Raw genomic sequence first — 19,012 nt, forward strand, 5'->3', positions numbered from 1 at the left:
CCGAGTCCAAGCGCCTTCAAGACCGATACGAGACCGAGTCCAAGCGCCTTCAAGACCGAGACGAGACCGAGTCCAAGCGCCTTCAAGACCGAGACGAGACCGAGTCCAAGCGCCTTCAAGACCGAGACGAGACCGAGTCCAAGCGCCTACAAGACTGAGACAAGACCGAGTCCAAATGAATTCAAGACCGAGACAAGACCGAGTCCAAACGTGGTTGAGTCTGAGACGAGACCAAGACCACAAAAAAACAGACCAAGACCCGTCTCAAGTACTACGACACTATGTTGTCCTAATGAGTCCTCGAGTTGTACAGAGAGGCAGGAGACCCTGGAGTCTGAGGCAGGAGAAGTTCATTCACCATCAGTCTAGAATACACTGAACTTGAATACTCAGCACTGTGTTAGTATCAGCTATTCAACCTGACGCTTTCACAACAGGAGGTTTAAATAGGAACTAAAAAGGACAGCATGGAGACAAGGTGGTCGAGATAAAATGAGAAGAGCATAGTGCACCGCTTCTGTGAGACGTGCTAAACAAGGAAATCAAATGTTAAAGAAGACAAATTGTGTAGTAAAAGACAAATTGTGTAATAGTTGGATGAGGCCAGAGCACCACAGAGAAATGTCAACAATGATCATGTTCTTATGTTTCTTCATCATACCTGGAGTTGTGTTTTGTTTCATTGAAAGCGCTCCATTGTGTTTTTAAACTCAAAAAAATCCACCTTCAGCAGAATCATTTGGAACCATTAAAGCCCTGGAATTGCCGATCTCTACTGAACCAAAGATAAAAGGAGCTGTTCACTTGAAAACTACCACTTCATGACATTACGAGGTGGAACAGACTAATAATAAAGGATTACTCAAACATGTGAATGAAACAAAACACAACTCCAGAACTCTGAGAACGTACCGATATTCTAACATGACTATAGCTCACAAGAGTATATTTTTTATTGTAATATAGGACAATATCACATTCAGATATTTGGATGCTGAGTAGTAGACATGAGTGTGTGTGCGGTGTTTGTGTGGGGGCATTGGGGGTTTGTCAGTTTGTCACTCCGGCTCGACTGAAGCGTCTCCACAACACTCTGAGCTCTGAGGGACCACACGCACCAAAGACAAGGTCACAGGTCACAGGCTTCACTACATCCTGTCCACTCCAACACGACGACAGGACAAGTGTTTAAGGCTGGACGGGGGGAGAAAGACAGGGAGAACGAGGGAATACACAGATAGATGGATAAAAATAATGTTATATGTTGCATTCTGTGGCTTTAACCAGAAAAAGGGAGGAAGGAAGAATGAAAGATGAGGATGTATGTATGAAGAATGAAACGATCGGAGAGAAGGCAGAAAGAGAGAGGGAGATAGATAGAGATAGGTAGTGAAATAGATATGTACAGTAGATAGATAGATGGATAGATGGGGATAGACAGAAAAAGAGCAAGAGAGAGAGAGATACTGAGGAACAACTCACTGTCCCTTACATCTGTTTGCAGAATGAAAAGAAGAGAGGACAGATGGAAAGATAGAGAGAAAGACGGATAGAAAAAGAGAGAGCAAAACAGAGAGCGAAAGAAATAGAGAGAAAAGGAGATAGAGGTATAGAAGAATAGCTGACTGTCCCCTCATTATAGAGAGAGAGAGAGAAAGAGTTGATAGATAAATGGAGACGGACAGATAGACAAACAGACAGATATAAGTAGAGAGAAAGAAAATAACTATATAAACAGATAGATAGATACAATAGCTGACTGTTCCCTTGGTCCGCCTGCATTATAGAGAGAGAAAAAGATAGATAGATAGAGACAGATAGATATAGGTAGAGAGAAAGAAAATAATTATATAGACAGACAGATAGATAGATACAGTAGCTGACTGTTCCCTCTGTCCATTTGGATTATAGAGAGAGAGAGAAAGAGAAAGAAATATAGTAGAAGAATAGCTGCCTGTCTCCATCATAGAGAGAGAGAAAGATAGGAAGATAGATAGATATAGATAGAGTATATAGAGGAAAAATAGATAGAGATATTGCAGAAGAATAGCTGCCTGTCTCTCTGTCTGTGTGCATTGTAGAGAGATAGAGAAAATCAGAGAGAAACAGATAGATAGATAGATAGATAGATAGATATGCAGAAGAGTAGCTGCCTGTCCCACTCTTTCCGTGCACTGCAGAGTGAGAGAGAGAAACAGAGAGAGAGCTAGAAAGAGAGAGAGAGTTGATAAATTGATAAATAGATATGCAAAAGAATAGGTGCCTGTCCTCTCCAGCCGTGTGCATCGTGGAGAGAGAAAAAAACACACAGAGAGAGAAATAGATAGATAGACAGACAGAAAAACAGAGAGAGAGTTAGATAGAGAGAAATCGACAGACAGAAAGACAGATAGATAGATGGTTAGATATGCAAAAGAATAGCTGCCTGTCCTGTCTGTCTGTGTGCATTGTAGAGAGAGAGAGACAGATGATAGACAGATCGATAGACAGACAGATACAGTAAATAGATAGATATGCAAAAGAATAGCTGCATGTCCTGTCTGTCTATGTCCGGGTGCAGCTTCGTGTTCGTGTGCAGCTTCGTGTGCAGCTCTGTGTGCATGTGCAACTCCGTGTCCGTGTAAGTAAGTAAGTCTTTATTTATATAGCGCTTTTCACGGATATTTTCTGTCCCCAAAGACGCTTTACAGAGCATTATTCAACATTATTCATTCACTCTATACCTGGTGATGGTAAACTACTATTGTAGCCACAGCTGCCCTGGGGCACACTGACAGAAGCGCGGCTGCCATGCCAATCGGCGCCATAGGTCCGTCCGACCACCACCGTCACTCACGCACACACCACTTTCATACTAGGCAATGTGGGTGAAGTGTCTTGCCTAAGGACACACAATGATTGATTGTATTTAACTGACCTTGACTATCAACTGTTCATGGAGACCTGTGTAGCATGTTTTGGGTCGTGTGTCCGTGTGTGGCTCTATGTTTGTGTGCAGCTCCGTGTCCATGTGCAGCTCCGTGTCCGTGTGCAGCTCTGTGTGTCCGTGTGCAGCTCCGTGTCCGTGTGCAGCTCCTGTGTCTGTGTGCAGCTCTGTGTCCGTGTGCAGCTCTGTGTCCGTGTGCAGCTCTGTGTCCGTGTGCAGCTCTGTGTGCATGTGCAACTCCGTGTCCGTGTGCAGCTCCGTGTCCGTGTGTCCGTGTGCAGCTCCGTGTGTCCGTGTCCGTGTGCATGTCCGTGTGTCCATGTGTCTGTGTGCAGCGTGTCCGTGTGTCCGTGTGTCCGTGTGTCCGTGTGTGTGTCCGTGTGCAGCGTCCGTGTGTCCGTGTGTCCAGTGTCCGTGTCCGTGTGTCCCGTGTGTCCAGTCCGTGTGTCCGTGTGTGTGCAGTCCGTGTGTGTGTCCATGTGTCCGTGTGTCCGTGTGTCCGTGTGTGTCCGTGTGCAGCTCCGTGTGTCCGTGTGTCTGTGTGTCCGTGTGTCCGTGTGTCCGTGTGTCCGTGTGTCCGTGTGTCCGTGTCCGTGTGTCCGTGTCCGTGTGTCCGTGCGTCCGTGCGTCCGTGCGTCCGTGCGTGGCTCTGCGTCCGTGTTCAGTTGTGAGTGGACAGTTTTTTGTCAGTGATAATGCCTCCGCTGGCCTCTGTCACTTTCATTTGGCTTCACACGCACCTCAGGTTTTTGGTTAGAACTTCAAGGATAGAAACAGCCACAGAGGCCGTCTCATCTCCCAAAACGCAATTAACCTGACGCCCATGGGTGCTGCCTGATGAAAAGTGCATTCTGAACCCTGAGCTCCCGCAGAAATTGGTTAAAATTGAAGGTGATGTAAGAGGAGATGGGGTCACCTGTAGTTTTGAAGGTAAATGAGTTGTAAACAGGAGGAGACGACTTTTACAGCAGCTCACCTCAACGCACACATGTCCTTCAGTACACCTACACTACTATACTATCATGTACTGCTAGTATTTGTACACTACTTCTGAACACATATATATTTCCCGTACTACGCTATTTTCTGATCTATGTTCTAATGTTGTTTCCTCATCACAAACAGACCCTGCAGATTTACGCTGAGTTCTTTGGAAAACACTGTTCCACCTTGTGATGTCATGTGGTACAGGAAGTGCTCCACTGTGTTTTTAAACTCCACACACCTTCACTAGAATCAATTGTTGCCAATCTTTATTAAACTTAAGATAAAAGGAGCTGTTCACTGGAAAATGACTGCTTCGTGACATCACAAGGCGGAACAAAACATTTTGAGGTTTGGAGATGTAGACAGACTAATAATAAAGAGTTATCATGTGTGAATGAAACAAAACACAATTCCAGGTCTGTTTTTGAGGAGGGAACAACATTTTAACATAACTTAAAGTTCACAAGAGTCAGTTTTGTGTAATATAGGGCTTTTATTTTGTATTTCCTTCCTTACTAGTTGTATTATTTTGAAGTACTGTTACTGTGTGTGAATGTGTCATCATGAGATGTGCCATATGTGCAGAATGGCTGTCACTTTTCATTCATTTAAAGGCAGATGCAGTGAGTCTTAACCAGATTAATGCACCGGGTGGAGTAGCCAAACATTGTACTAAAGTCATTCATATTTAAGGGGACAGAAGTGTCTTGCCAAATGACAGTATTTACTGCCAATAACTGGGATCGAAACAAGACATTTTAATGGACTTAAAAAAAGTGTCTCGACCTCCGGAGGTAAACAGAACGTCACTTCCTCTTCTGTGTCGCTGTCATCAGACTCAGCATCAGTTCCAGTTAGAATTATTCGGGTCTTTCTGAATCCCGACAGGATGGTTTCGGTGTCACTGAAGTCCAGGCTTTGTCCATCCATCCAGTGACTTGAGGAAAGTTGTCAAAAGTGTTACAAGTTTTTCGCTCACTCCAGACTTTCTTTCTGCTGATTGATTACTGTTTTCAGCTGCAGATTTCATGATTTGCAGCTTTTAATCTGCAAAGTCTGATTTTCTTTTGGGGGGCATTAATGTTCAGTCTTCTCAGTCGTCTTTATAAATTTGTTTAAATGTTAAATTGTTCAGTGGTGCAGAAGTAATGGTGCGATCGACTGACATGATACAGACAGAACAGAGGCTCTTTCTGCAGGAGACATGTGCAGTAGAGTGAAGTGACAGTGGTACAGGAGGAACAGGAGCAGCAGATACTCACACACAAGACTAGAACCTTTCCGCGCTTTAATGTGAAAAGTTTAATATATAAGTCACACCGGAGAATAAGTCACAGGAAACACTTAAACCATGAAAAAAGTGAGACCTAGACTGACCTAGACCAGACTGCAGCCTGAAGTGACCCAAATCCGGCCCCTATGTGACCTGTATCTGATCTTTTAATGACAGTCTGAATGACACAGATCAGATTTTTTCAAATGTGACCCAGGACACTTGGATATGTGCTCCTAAAACTGATACATATCTGATCTTTTGACATGTGACTTCAGTCTGAACGGCCAAAGCGCATTCATCCACCTACACGTTATCAACAAGACACAAACGTCACTATTCTGCGCTGAAGTAGGCAAAAATTGTTAATGAACTCCGTGTCACTGAAGCGAAGCACATCACCACTCACCACTCTTGGCTACGTCTCCACATCCACACGTTCCTTTCAACGGACGTCGCTGCTGCTGTCCCACAAAACACCACGGCCAAAAACCTCGTCCTTCTCCTTCTCAATCTCCTCCTTAAAACAAGTAAGTTGTTCATGTTCTGGCTCCGGTACGAGAGGAACTTTAAAATCTCCAGGTGCTCAATGCTGCGTCCATGTTTGGACAACTTCCGTAAACACAGAGCACGCTCGCTGCGGTTGACGTCATCGTGTCTCCAGTGCACATGCATGACACTTTTGGGCTGTTTAATGTTCACACTGGAGTCACATACAAGTCACATTTAATTGGAAATGTGAACGACCTCGCAAAAACATCGGATTTCAAAAAAAATCTGAATTAAGTGTTAAGCCCTGCAGTCTGAACGTAGCCTAATAGTCCTGAAAAATACAGTACATAAACCTTCTAGAACTTTTTCATTTGTGGAGGTAAATAATGAGGCGGCCATTTTTGTTTTGCGACGCGTGGACGGCGCCACAGCTAACGCTCGGCTAACGCTAGGCTAATGCTACGCTAGCCTATCGGTTGTCAGTGAAATCCATATTTAAGTGTCCCTTTTTAGCTGTTACATGGACCGGACCCTTTCCAAAGGGCCAATTAATCAGCGGAGCATTGTCAGAGAGACGGGCCTCACCGCGACGAGGAGACGGAACGGACAGAATATTCACACATTTGGCAGAAAGGAGGGATAATTGGAGCTCTGGCTGGAGTAATATACTGAAGAAGAAGAAGAAGAAGAAGAGAGGAAAGGAAAGAAGAAGAGTACAGATGATGAGCTGGGAGGAGGAAGAAGGAGAGGATGGGGAGTGAGTGAGGAGAGAGTGGAAGGAGCAGAGGAGAGAAGGATGAGAGAGAGATGAGACAAGAAGGAGGAGCGGAGAAGAGAGAGAGTAATAGAAGGACAGGTGAAAAGGATAGAGAGAAGAAAAGGAGGGGAGAGAGAAGGAGAAAGGAGAAGGAAGAAAGGGCAGATGATAGGTGAGAGAAGAGAGAAAGAGGGGGAGAGAAGTGGGAGGAGAGAGAGGAGGAAGAGAAAAAGAAGAGAACAGAGAAAATGAAGAGGGAAGAGAGGAAGAAGAAGAGGAGACAGAAAGAGAGGAAGAAGAGAGAGGTGAGAGAGGAGACAGAAAGTAGCTCAAGGACAGGGGGGAGAGAGAAGATGATCGAGGAGAAGAGAGAGAGTGAGAGGATGAAGAGAGAGGGGAGAGAGAAGCATGAGGAAAGGGGGAGACAGAAGAGAGAGAGAGCAAACAAATGAAGAAAGAGGATTAAGGAGGAGAGGGAGAGAGAGGAGAGAAACTAACACAAGGAGAGGGAGAAGAGAGAAGGAGACATGAGAGAGAGAGAAGGAGAAGAGATGAGAGAGAAGAGCAAAAGGGAGACAAAGAAGAAGAGAGAAAAAAGACAAATAAAGAGAGAGAGAAAGAGAGAGTGAGCAGCAGATTGACACAGAGGTAAAGTGTAGTTAGAGAGAACACAAAGTGAGAGCCAAAGTGAGACTCTGTTCAAGAAACACTGTCAAACCTTTCGAAGAAAACACTGGATAAAAACTCTGAAAATATCTGGAAATACTTCGTGCAGCAGAATCGCGTGAATAGCGTTGTCGTAAATGTGTCTCTTGTGTTTCAGTGCATACGGCAATAAGTGGAAGTAAACATACACTCTCTGAAGCCTCTTTAAACAACCACAAGTGCCACAATTACTCAACTGTTTTTCTGTTCGTCCACCTCACCGTTTTGTTGAAAATGACATGCTCCTTAAATTGTGGTGTTTAACTCCATTTTATTTATGTTTTTTGACTTTTCAGAATGTCAAAACTTTTTGATAGTCTTTGCTAAGCATTCCACCATTAGAGATACATGTAGACATTGTAGACAGATTACATGTACCGGGATTACGTAATCAGAGTACAAATTATGAGTAACTGTATTCAGTTACAGTTACTGTTTCAGTGAGTGGTAATTGGATTACAGTTTACTTTGTTAAAATAAGTGGATTACACAGCGGTATTTTCCTGTTTTCACATTTTGGGCTAAACCAGGACTAAACCAGGTTTAACCAGGTTTAAACCAGGACTAAACCAAGACTAACCAGGACTAAAAGCAGGACTAAACCAGGACTGAACCAGGTCTAAACACTATGACACTAACAGTAGTGTGGACATAATTTAAAGCAGCAGTGACCTCATACAGAAATCATTTCTCTATCAATAATATTTTTAATATGGTTAATGGGCTTTTTATTTTCTTTTACAGACAAAACATCTTATGTTCAGATCCTCGTCTTTGCTTCTCTACACCAAACAAAAGCCTCTTCATGGAGTCTTACGCTCAACAACCAATTTGAAGAGAACAAACAAGAATTTTCAGGATGTGGTCGCTGCATTCATGTAGTTTTAAAATGCATGACAATATCAAGTAATCCAAAGTATTCAGATTACGTTACTCACCTTAAGTAATTTAATGGATTACGTTACAAACTACATTTTGGTGTATGTAATCTGTAATCTGTAGAGGAATACATTTTAAAAGTAACCTTCCCAACACTGCATGTAGAACACCCCCACCAGAACTATTTGATTCAAATTGGTTTGTGGTGATCCAAAATGATTCCTCACTTACCTTTTCAATTCCGAGCATCCTAAATTATTCATAGGGATGAGTTTCTAAGCGCTTTTCACAACTTTCAGAGACCAGAGAGGAGTTTTTCCATCACGGCAATCTATAAAACAACTAGCAGGCTAACACTGCTCTTCCTAATTATTGGAAAGTAAAAGCCAAACCTCAAGAGCTGCTTATAAAATATACAAATACATGAATAAAAAAAACGTCAGGTAGAGGGAATTTAGCTGTTTTATATTCACTAAAATTGGGAAAAATAGAGGCTTACCCATAATACCTTGCTCTGTCCCAACAGCATAGACTTTAGACTTTAGTATCTTGTCCTTTCGGGGTTTCCGTACCTTATTCCCTGTACGCAGAACCACGCTAATCTCATTACGAAGCTGTTGTGAGCAGTTCTTTAATAAAAACAGCAGCTTTGGCGAACTGTAAACAGACTCCATGGTGTTCTCCACAGTCATTTAGAGCTTAAACTTAAACTCCCACACAAGCTTTGACTTCTTAATTACAGTTCACACATCAATATATTACCATACTGTGACGTTGTACTAGTTCAATTCAAAAGTACAAGGCAAAATGTAGATTAACTGTGATGAAATAAAACTCAGTAATTATATGTTTACACTATAACACCGTGCCTGTTTCACTGTTTTAATTAAACATTGTAAATAATGTCAACGTGTATTTGACTTTCATATTTGCACAAGAATAAAATAAGAACTATTCCATGGAGCGTCTACCACCTGCTTGTCTCCATGGAAACATTGCTCATTTGCCTGGGATGTTCCTCATTATGGTATTAATCGCCGACTTTGTGAAATCATGATATAGGCGAGTTTCATTGTTGACAAAAGTGCACGTTGCATGCTGGGAATTATTTTGGTCGGCGGCAATAAGCACTAATTCAACATGACGGACGGAGCGAGAAAGCACGTAACAGGGTATTGATCCCGGTTATTTATCCACTCTAACGGTAGAGGACCCAATACGATTTGACCAGAAATTGGTCATAAGCATCGATGGACGCCAAGTCACCCTTTTCAACCCCGACAAAAGGTGGACCAAACCAAATTTCTCAAAGACAGACTTTATTTTGTGGTGAACTAGTTGTGGATTCTTGTCCACAATCGCAACAACGTTTGTGCAAATTGCGTGGAAGCTACAGTTTGAAAAAGCCTCTAAGAACCGCTGCATAAACCACGTAATCCTAGCGCGCCAATTAGACTAGAAATGTAGGGAGTTTGATTGACAACCTAACAGCCAATAGAAAATGAAGCAGCCTCGTTATCTATTGGCTGATGTTTATCTGGCCTCACTTCGTCCACAGTTGATAGATTTTCATTCTTTTTTTTATTTTTTTTTTTGGTCATCATAATTACAAAGCTGCTGCGTCTCTGTCATGGTATTTTCAAATTTCATTGACAATTTGAAACTGAAAAAAAAAAAAAAAAAATCCTCCATACAACCTTTAATTACACTATTACAGATGATTGTGTTTGTGAAAATCGTGCAAAGGTTTGAGCTTTGTGCATTTGTGGACAGGGAAGAGGCCTGCGCTTTTCTCTCATCCGGATTTAACTAAAGTTTGATAATATTCATTTGATTATCCACAGTAGGTCCTGATCACTAACAGTGAATCATCCCAGACTGATAATGTGAAGAAGTGAATTCAGAACAACACACACATCAGTCTGGATAGAAGCATGTTAATGAAATGAATCCATCTTGCATATATTCAATTCCACATGTTTTGCTGCTTGTCTCTTTGAAGTGCGATTAGGTTTAATGCCGTAATATGAAACATGGCAACAGAGAAATTCAATTCTGTTACTGGACAAAAGTTTTTTGATTGAATGTGTTTCGCAGCTCATCCAAACAGCTTCTTCAGTTCTGTTCTAATACGAAACATTATAGGCAAAGTAAAACGTCTCCATGGAGCTAAACAGATGTCTCATTTATTTCATGTTTTGCCGTGAACAGAAAAATAGAAACAAGAGTAGGCTGACCTGCTTTGACCAAACAGTTCTTGCCTCCCTCGGGCTGTGCGTGTCAGACCAAAATTACGTTCAAGTGCTTTTCTGAAAAGGTCAAATTTGGGCATTTAATTGGATTCACTTAATGACTAATGCTAAAGTATTATTTCTCACTAGGCGGTGTCGCCTGTTTGTCAGATATGTTTAATGTAATACTGTGGAACATTTTGGTTATGTAATAAGATCTCCATGGAGACAAGGTGGACATTCCATCAGAAAAGTAACGTACAGCACTATTAAAGAGCGAGTAAAGCGGTTGTCCACTGATGCGAAGGTTGGCCGTTTGAATCCTGCTCTCACATAAACATCATTGGTTGAGTGATCAGACACACAGTTTGGCTGGTGTGATTCCAGCGCTCACAAAAGAATGCTGCCGTTGTGTCTTTGGGCAAGACTTAACCTACCTCGCACCCAGTGTCTGCATACACTGGTATGTGAGTGGGTGAGTGGTTCCTTGTTGTAAAAGCTTTGAGCCGTGAAGATAGAAAAGCGCCGCATAAAAATGTGACCATTTAACATTTATTATGCAAATTTTACTTTATGGAGTATTCTACCATGTTATAACGTTCCCTCATTATAAACATGCCTGAAGAGGTTTTACATGTCATCCATGTGTGTTTGAGTAATCTAGCAATCTCTCCTTGACCCTTTTTGAACCTTTTTGAACCTTTTTATACTACAACTTCACAAACCAGATGCAATGTGTGATTGTAATCATGTAAGTATGTGATGGTGCTCTGAAGGAGTGACTTAGCCTTGGGAGCAAAGAGACAGAGTACTCAGAGTGTCAAAAAAGTGAATAGAGCACTTTCAAAACTATAAAAGGTAACATGGTGATATAAATATGTAATTAGTTAATCAGTTAATACCCCATAGACTAGACATGTCAAACTCAGGCCCAGGGGCCAAATTTGACCTACAATTATTTGGGCCACAAGATCATATCAAATATGTATTAGAGCTGGCCCGCCGCCTACAGAGACATTTTTTATTTAAAATGTTGTTATTATTTTATATTTTGCTTGTTCTGGATTCAATGTTTAAGCAAAACTATTATTAAACTTTTATTTTAAAAAGAAAAGGTTTAACATTACATTTCTCGAAAGAAGAGAAAACATGCAGATGTTGAAATTTTTTTCAATAAATATTTAGTTTGGCCCACGGCTTAGTGCCAGTTCTTAATTTCAGCCCTCTGTGAATTTGAGTTTGACACTCCTGCTATAGACTGTGTTTATAAATGGACCACCGTTTTCCAAATAGGAAGTGAGCATGAAGGTACATCCTGCTCCACTGACTCTGGCTCCAATTGACTTTACATTGAAAAGCTATCACTCTTCTCTCTGTAGCTGCTGTGAGACTGGTCATTTTGGTCTTCAAATCTTTTTATTAACCCTCTACATGATCCTGGTAGATTTTTATATCGCTTTATTTGACCCGAGTCCACTTTTTTTTAATGGTTAAATCGCAACTTTAAAAACACAGTGGAGCAGGTGGTCATATTGTTCAGGCTGATTGACATAAGTTCACCACATTCTCCATCTCCATCACACCCAGAGCCGCTCCTGTGTAACAGCCTGGAGTCGAGGCTTATATGGGCGATTATAGACGCTCTAACGCCCCCTGTGTGTGTGCGTCTAGTCCCTCTGTATGTGCCTGCGTGTGTGTCTGTGTGTGTCTGTATGTGTGTGTGTGTGTGTGTGTGTGTGTGTATGTATGTGTGTGTGTGCGTGTCTAGCCCCTGTTTCTCTGTGCTGAAGGATGTTAGTGACAGCAGAGCCCAGAGAGAAAATTGCATATTATTTAGCCCATGCTTTTCAATATGGCACTTTTCCTCTCTACAGCCCACAGCTCACAACCCGCAGAGAGGCCCGGGACACCAGCTGAGCGCACGCACTCAACGCAAACACACACAGCTCAAAGCTCGGGAACTATGTAAAGATACTGCAAAGACGTGTATCTATTCATTCAACGCTTAAAGACCCTACATTACCAAAACCGACTCTTTAAGTTTTGAGGTTTAAGAGATGTTATGATATTTTTACCTCCTCAAAAACAGACGTGGAGTTGTGTTTTGTTTGTTACAGACACCAGAGCAAAGAAATACAACCTAAATAAAAGTAAAAGTATCACATGGAAAATGTTCATAAGTAAAAGTATTAAAGAACCTGTTAAAATTTTACTTAAAGAGTAAAAAGTAAAGGTATTTTTTTGTAGATTTTAGGGTCTTATAAATATTCAAATGTTGTGATTTTGATTGCATTTTTTTCTTAGCTGTTTTTACTTGTATAATTTTGTTTCCTCAAAATACAAATGTGTTAAAAATAAACCTCAAATTTATACTTAAAGGGCACATATTACATTATTTTCTGATCTGTTACTGAACAAAAGGTAAAAGGAGCTGTTCACTTGAAAACTACTGCTTCATGACATCACAAGGTGGAATAGAATATGTTGAGCTTTGGAGATGTAGAAAATAATAAAGAATTATTCAGACGTGTGTGAATGAAACAAAACATCCCACGGGTAGCAGTCTAAGCAGGGACTCCCAGACTTCCCTCACCCTGGACACTTCCTCCAGCTTCTCTGGGAAGACCCCAATTCATCCCCAGGTCAGTCCAGACACATAGTCCCCCTAGTGTGTCCTGGGTCTTGTCTGGGGCTTCCTCCAGGTGGGGCATGGTCGGAAAACCTCTCCGGAACAGATGCCCGAGCCACCTCAGCTCTCTCCGCTCTACGTGGAGGGGCAGCGGCTTTACTCCGAGCTCCTCCCCATCCTATCTCTAAGGGAGCGCCCAGCCACCCTGCGGAGGAAACACCTTTCGGCCGCTTGTATCCACGATCTCGTCTTTTCGGTCATTATCCAGAGTTCAGGACCATAGGTGAGAGTAGGAACAAAGATTGATCGAGAGCTTTGCCTTTTCGTCTCAGCTCCTTCTTCACCACAACGGTCCGATACAGCGACCGCATCACTGCCGACGCTGCACCGATCCACCTGTCAATCTCACGCTCCATCCTCTCCTCAGTCGAGAACAAGACCCTGAGATACTCGCACTCCTCCACTTGAGGCAGGGACTCTTTAGCCTGATTCATCAGCCGGTTTCACTTCGTAGAAACCGTCTGACCTTGCAGTGTTAGAATTCGTTCGCTCGACAGTAGGCGGGTACTTTTTATTATTTAACCAATCGCTGCTATTTGGTCGTGATGTATGTAATGCGCTGCTAACGAGGCTAACTGGTATATTAAGCTTTTCTCAAATCCTCTAGGAAGGACAATAACGTCTTTCCCCTTGATAAAATTCACCAAACATTCCCTTTGTTCCAGCTTTAAATCCCTGATCTCTGGAATCGTTGCCAACACAGAATGTCTGACTCTTTGCTGATTGGCTGGTGCCCAAACTTGCACTTCTGGAGTTTTTGTGAACCGTCTAGTGTATTCTGATTCCTGACCTAGTCGCTGGAGAGAAATGAAACTGAGCGGAGGTACTTGGGTTACGTTCAGACTGCAGGGCTTAACGCTCAGTTCTGATTTTTTTGTGAAATCCGATGTTTTTGCGAGGTCATTCACATTTCCAATTAAATGCAACTTGTATGTGACTCCAGTGTGAACATTAAACGGCCTGAAAGTGTCCCGCATGTGCACTGGAGACACGATGACGTCAACCGCAGCGAGCGTGCTCTGTGTTTACGGAAGTTGTCCAAACATGGACGCGAGCATTGAGCACCTGGCGATTTTAAAGTTCCTCTCGTACCGGAGCCAGAACATGAACAACTTACTTGTTTTAAAGAGGAGATTGAGAAGGACAAGGTTTTTGGCCGTGGTGTTTTGTAGGACAGCGGCAGCAACGTCCGTTGAAAGGAACATGTGGATGCGGAGACGTAGCCAAGAGTGGTGATGTGCTTCACTTCAGTGACACGGAGTTCATTAACAATTTTCGCCTACTTCAGCGCAGAATAGTGACGTTTGTGGCTTGTTGATAACGTGTAGGTGGATGAATGCACTTTGGCTGTTCACACTGAAGTCGCATGTCAAAAGATCAGATATGTATCGGTTTCAGGAGCACATATCCAAGTGGCCTGGGTCGCATTTGAAAAAATCGGATCTGTGTCATTCAGACTGTCATTAAAAGATCGGATACAGTTCACATAGAAGCGAAAAAATCAGATTTGGGTCACTTCAGGCTGCAGTCTGAACGCAGCCTAGGTGGCGCGAGTCTGGCTATGGTCTCTCCACCCAATACACCATTTTCCGATTGAATGAATGAAACAAAACAAAACTCCAGATATGTTTTCGATGACGTAACAACATTGTAACATGGCTTAAAGCTCAAAAGAATACATTTCTGATAATATATGACCTTTAAGTACAGTATTTCACTACTTTTACTTCGCTGTGTTCCACCACTGGTCACACCATGGTAACACACGGTCAGACATCAACTTCTTCTTCTTCTTCCTCTTCTCAGTCACACCCCCATGCCCCCTCCCTCCTCCCCCCTCCTATGGGACAGGGGGAGTGTTCAGACAGGCTCAGAACAGTTCAATTTCCTCCACGTGGGACAGTCCCCTCTGCACCTCTCCATTAGAGTGTGAGATTACCAGGCGGCACAGAGTTTCCCGGGCCCACGGACGGGGCCATGTGTCACAGTGAAAGTGAAGTGTGCACTGAGACGGTTGGGGGTGTGATTCTCAAAGGACATCAGAGGGACTGTCAAATTCAAGAAGACAGTTTTAGCGATTTTTTTACATGCACTCAGCCCGCCGCAAATCCAGTTTGTACTCGATTTGATTTCAGATTTATTCAGTAATTTATTTAGTGTAAGAATTTTGTCATTGATTTTTTTTAGTTAAAGGTTCTCTATTACACAAAAGTGACTCTTGTGAGCTTTAAGCCATGTTAGAATGTTGTTACCTCCTCAAAAACATACTCAGAGTTGTGTTTTGTTTCATTCACACATGTTTGAATAATCCTATGATTAGTCTGTCTACAGCTCCAAAGCTCAAAATGCTCTGCTCCACCTTGTGATGTCATCTAGTGGTAGTTTTCAAGTTAACAGCTACCTTTTCACGTCCATAGTTAATTTAACTTCCAAGTTCCATCTACATTGGCAATTTCTGAAATCATCCAAATGATTGTAGTGAAGTTGTTTGGAGTTTAAAAACACAGTGGAGCCCTTATGACATTACAAGGTGGAACAGAGCAGAGTCCTGCACCAGGTCGGGTACCAAATAGTTGCTGAAATAGGCAGGTTTTAAAGTTCTGGAATTTTACGGGCGGGAAGTAATTACACACGGGCAGGTCAGGACTAAATCAGGAGTAAAGCAGGACTAAACCAGGACTAATCTTGGACTCAAGAGAGAGGGAGAACCCTGAACTCATGGAGCAGGGTGTCCGCGATCGGGAAAGTGCGATCGGGTGATGGCTGCACTTACCTCCGTGCAGCGCGGAGCTCTACGCTAGTGCTTTTGACAGACGGTCTACGCAGGCGTACCTACGAGAGTCCAAGCCCATCCGACAGTGAGTCTTGGTTCAGTTCTGGTTTAGTCTTGGTTTAGTCCTGTTTTAGTCCTCGTTCAGTCCTGGGTTAGTTCTTTTCTAGTCTTGGGTTGGTCTTGGTTCGGTCCTGGCTTAGTTCTGGGTTAGTCCTGTTTTAGTCCTGGTTCAGGCCGTGGCATGTGCGGTGCAAAAGTCTGGCATCTCGATCATTGTTTCTTCTGCTCAGTAAATAAAGCCTGTGAAGTGATGACAGTCGAGTCGCCTCTCTGAATTCGTATTCGTACTGAAGAAAGCGTAACCGGTTCATTGTAATTCTTGAAGTTGTAACTTTTCAGTTTGTATTCTGATGGATGCTTCAGTTAGAATACTTTTAATTTGTGCATGATTTATCACTGGCACAGGTGGGTAACGGGTGGAATGTTAACAAGTTCGGGCGGGTGCAGGTTTAAGTTTGATATGATCACGGCTTAACGGGCGGGTGCGGAACAGAGTGTTTTCTGTTTAAGAGAAGCCTAAATGTGCAGGGTTTGTGCGTTAAACATGTGTGAATGAAACAAAACACAACTCCAGGTCTGTTTGTGATGAGGAAACTACATTCTAACATACACAGCTCAGAAAAGAATGTAACATGGGCCCTTTAATTGACATCGTAATAATGAAACAACTGATAAAACGTTGAATTAAATCTTTTCTATAGAGGAAACTAATGAAAAATCCTGACAGACATTGACGTCATTGGTGCACTCTGGTGGAGCCTGTGGGGTACGGTGGCCTTGCTGGTTTAAAAAAAGAAACTATGTTGCAAACACTAAAATCTAGCGAGGTTAAAATGACTTGAATTAATACCATTTTATCATGATTTGAGCAAATTTCACTTGACAAGTACAATTATCTGCAAATAGAACAAGACTTTTATGAACTTAAAATATGAAAATACACCTTGCTACATTTAAAGCTGCATTGTGTAACTTCTCTGAGATGTTGCTTTGACTGGAATGTTTCACAGTATGGCTTTAAACCTTTCTATCTTCATTTAGACCAAATCAGGTTAAGTTACGGGTCAGATCTGTGGAGAGGCGACACCACTCACAGTCAGAATATCAGTTTTTCTAGGTATTTTTGAGCTTTAAAATCACTTGTAATGGAATAAAAGTAAAGTAGAGCTGTTTAATGTCACACTGTGGAACATTCCGAGCAGAGCAATGACATCTCCACGGGTTGAGCGCAAGTTCTTTCACCTGTAATGTACAAACACACTTTTCTTCTCACTACACGAAAAGACCACGCCTCGCTGTGAAACCTCCGGACTTAACTGCACCACGCTGGAGGTTTGACAGTAAATATTCGGATCAGAGTGTGTAAAATTCTCTTTATTTCCGGCTGGTTTAAGTTGATGGACCTGGCAACCCAGATATGAGGCTCACGAGAGGCTTGGATAATCCGCTTAAAACCCCAAACCTCAAATGACAACATAAACAACGTGTCCATCATGTCCAGTGTTTTTGTGATTAAGAATAAATCAGCATTAGAATTACAAGCTGCTCTGAACAGGTCTATAGATATAAGTCATGTTAATATATTTTTATAACTTTTCCCTTGGGGTCCGTCACCTGGATACATTATTGCTCTGCCTGGAATGTTCCACAGTGTGACATTAAACAGCTCTACTTTACATTTAGTCAATTACAGGTGGTTTTACAGCTCAAAAATACCTAAAAAACAACAACATTCTGACTGTGAGCGGGGTCGACTCCCCACAGATCTGACCTGTAACTTGGTCTAGTTTGGTCTCCATGAAGATAGAAAGGTTTAATGCCATACTGTGGAACATTCCAGACAAAGTAATAACATCTCCATGGAGAAAAGCATTTGACGAACCCTCCACTAGAAAAGTTACACAATGCACCTTTAACCATAAACATATCCAATAAACACATTAGGATAAGATCGTAGACTGTTTATATAAATGTTCATAGGTAAAGGAAGTGAGCATGGGGGCACTTCCGGCTCCACTGACTCTGGCTCCAATTGAATTTACCTTGAAAAATGGTCACTTCTCTTTCTGTAACTGCTGCAGTGAGCCTTGTCATTTTGGTCTTAATGTCCATATTAACCTGTTCTACATGATCCTGGGGTTTTTATTTTGCTATTTTGTACTTAAATAAATTTCTATTCCTAAAAGACCTTGTTCACAACGGCAGAACGAAACGAAAGTCCCGCGATGTTAATGCGGTTAATCCAGTTAATGCTTTTTTTTAATGCTTTTCTATGGTAAAATATCCGTGGAATTGTCTCACATGTTTTCCACCAGCTTCATAAATCTGTCTACCCAACACCAAATCTTCAACCAACAAGGTCCACAAAGAATAAACATTCTAACATGAAGAACTTATCCACAACTATCAAATGAAGAAAGACGAAAACTTAAAGGAGAACAACAATGATACATTAGTGACACACTGAACAAAACTAACATTGTTGACTCAGAAATTGATTTCCTGATGTAAATATGAGCATATACAGACAGATGTGTGCAGTTTAAATGCTACACATGTCATCTGTGAACATCTATTGCATTTGAACTTGCACAAATCTATCTGCTAATAGTTCCAAAATCAGTCTGAGTTCACAAGTTAATGAATTATGTTTTACTTATGACCAGAATGTTAGTCAGAAGTTCACTAATGCATCATTGTTGTTCTCCTTTAAGTTTTCGTCTTTCTTCTCTTGATAGTTGTGGATAAATTGTTCATGGAAGAATGTTTATCCTTTGTGGACCTTGTTGGTTGAAAGATTTGGTGATGGGGCAGATTTATGAATCTGGTGAAGAATATGCCAGACATTTATTTACACAGATATTTTGCCACAGAAAAGCATTAACCGGAAATGACGATTCACACCTGTAACTGCTAGCGTCATGAGCTTCATTTGACTGGAGCTGAACACGGTGGTTAACGTCACACTCCCTTAGTCTACTTTTGTATACAGTCTATGGATAAAATAAGGGCAAACTGTGAATGAAGCTGGCATTATATCAACATATGTTGGCAGGAGACTATGGACCAGTGGAGTCACTTGGTCATTGCATCCAACAGATCAGTGTGTGGATGCAAAACAACTTTCTCCAGCTAAACTCTGACAAGACTGAAGTCATAGTGTTTGGTCCACAAAAACAAAGGGACAGTGTCAGCAGTCACCTCCAGTCTCTCTCTCTAAAACCTTCAAATCAGGCAAGA

The 19,012-nt window shown here is 42.0% G+C and overlaps 1 protein-coding gene across 1 annotated transcript in view; it reads right to left on the reverse strand.

Moving 5' to 3' along the window:
- Nucleotides 1–19,012, reverse strand: part of LOC110154500 (kelch-like protein 29) — a 798,906-nt gene that overhangs the window by 277,822 nt on the left and 502,072 nt on the right. The window lies entirely within an intron of this gene.

The sequence above is a fragment of the Boleophthalmus pectinirostris genome, unplaced genomic scaffold, assembly GCF_026225935.1.
Source record: "Boleophthalmus pectinirostris isolate CB_2022bp ecotype Guang Dong unplaced genomic scaffold, ASM2622593v1 HiC_scaffold_13, whole genome shotgun sequence".
Classification (NCBI taxonomy): Eukaryota; Metazoa; Chordata; class Actinopteri; order Gobiiformes; family Gobiidae; genus Boleophthalmus; species Boleophthalmus pectinirostris.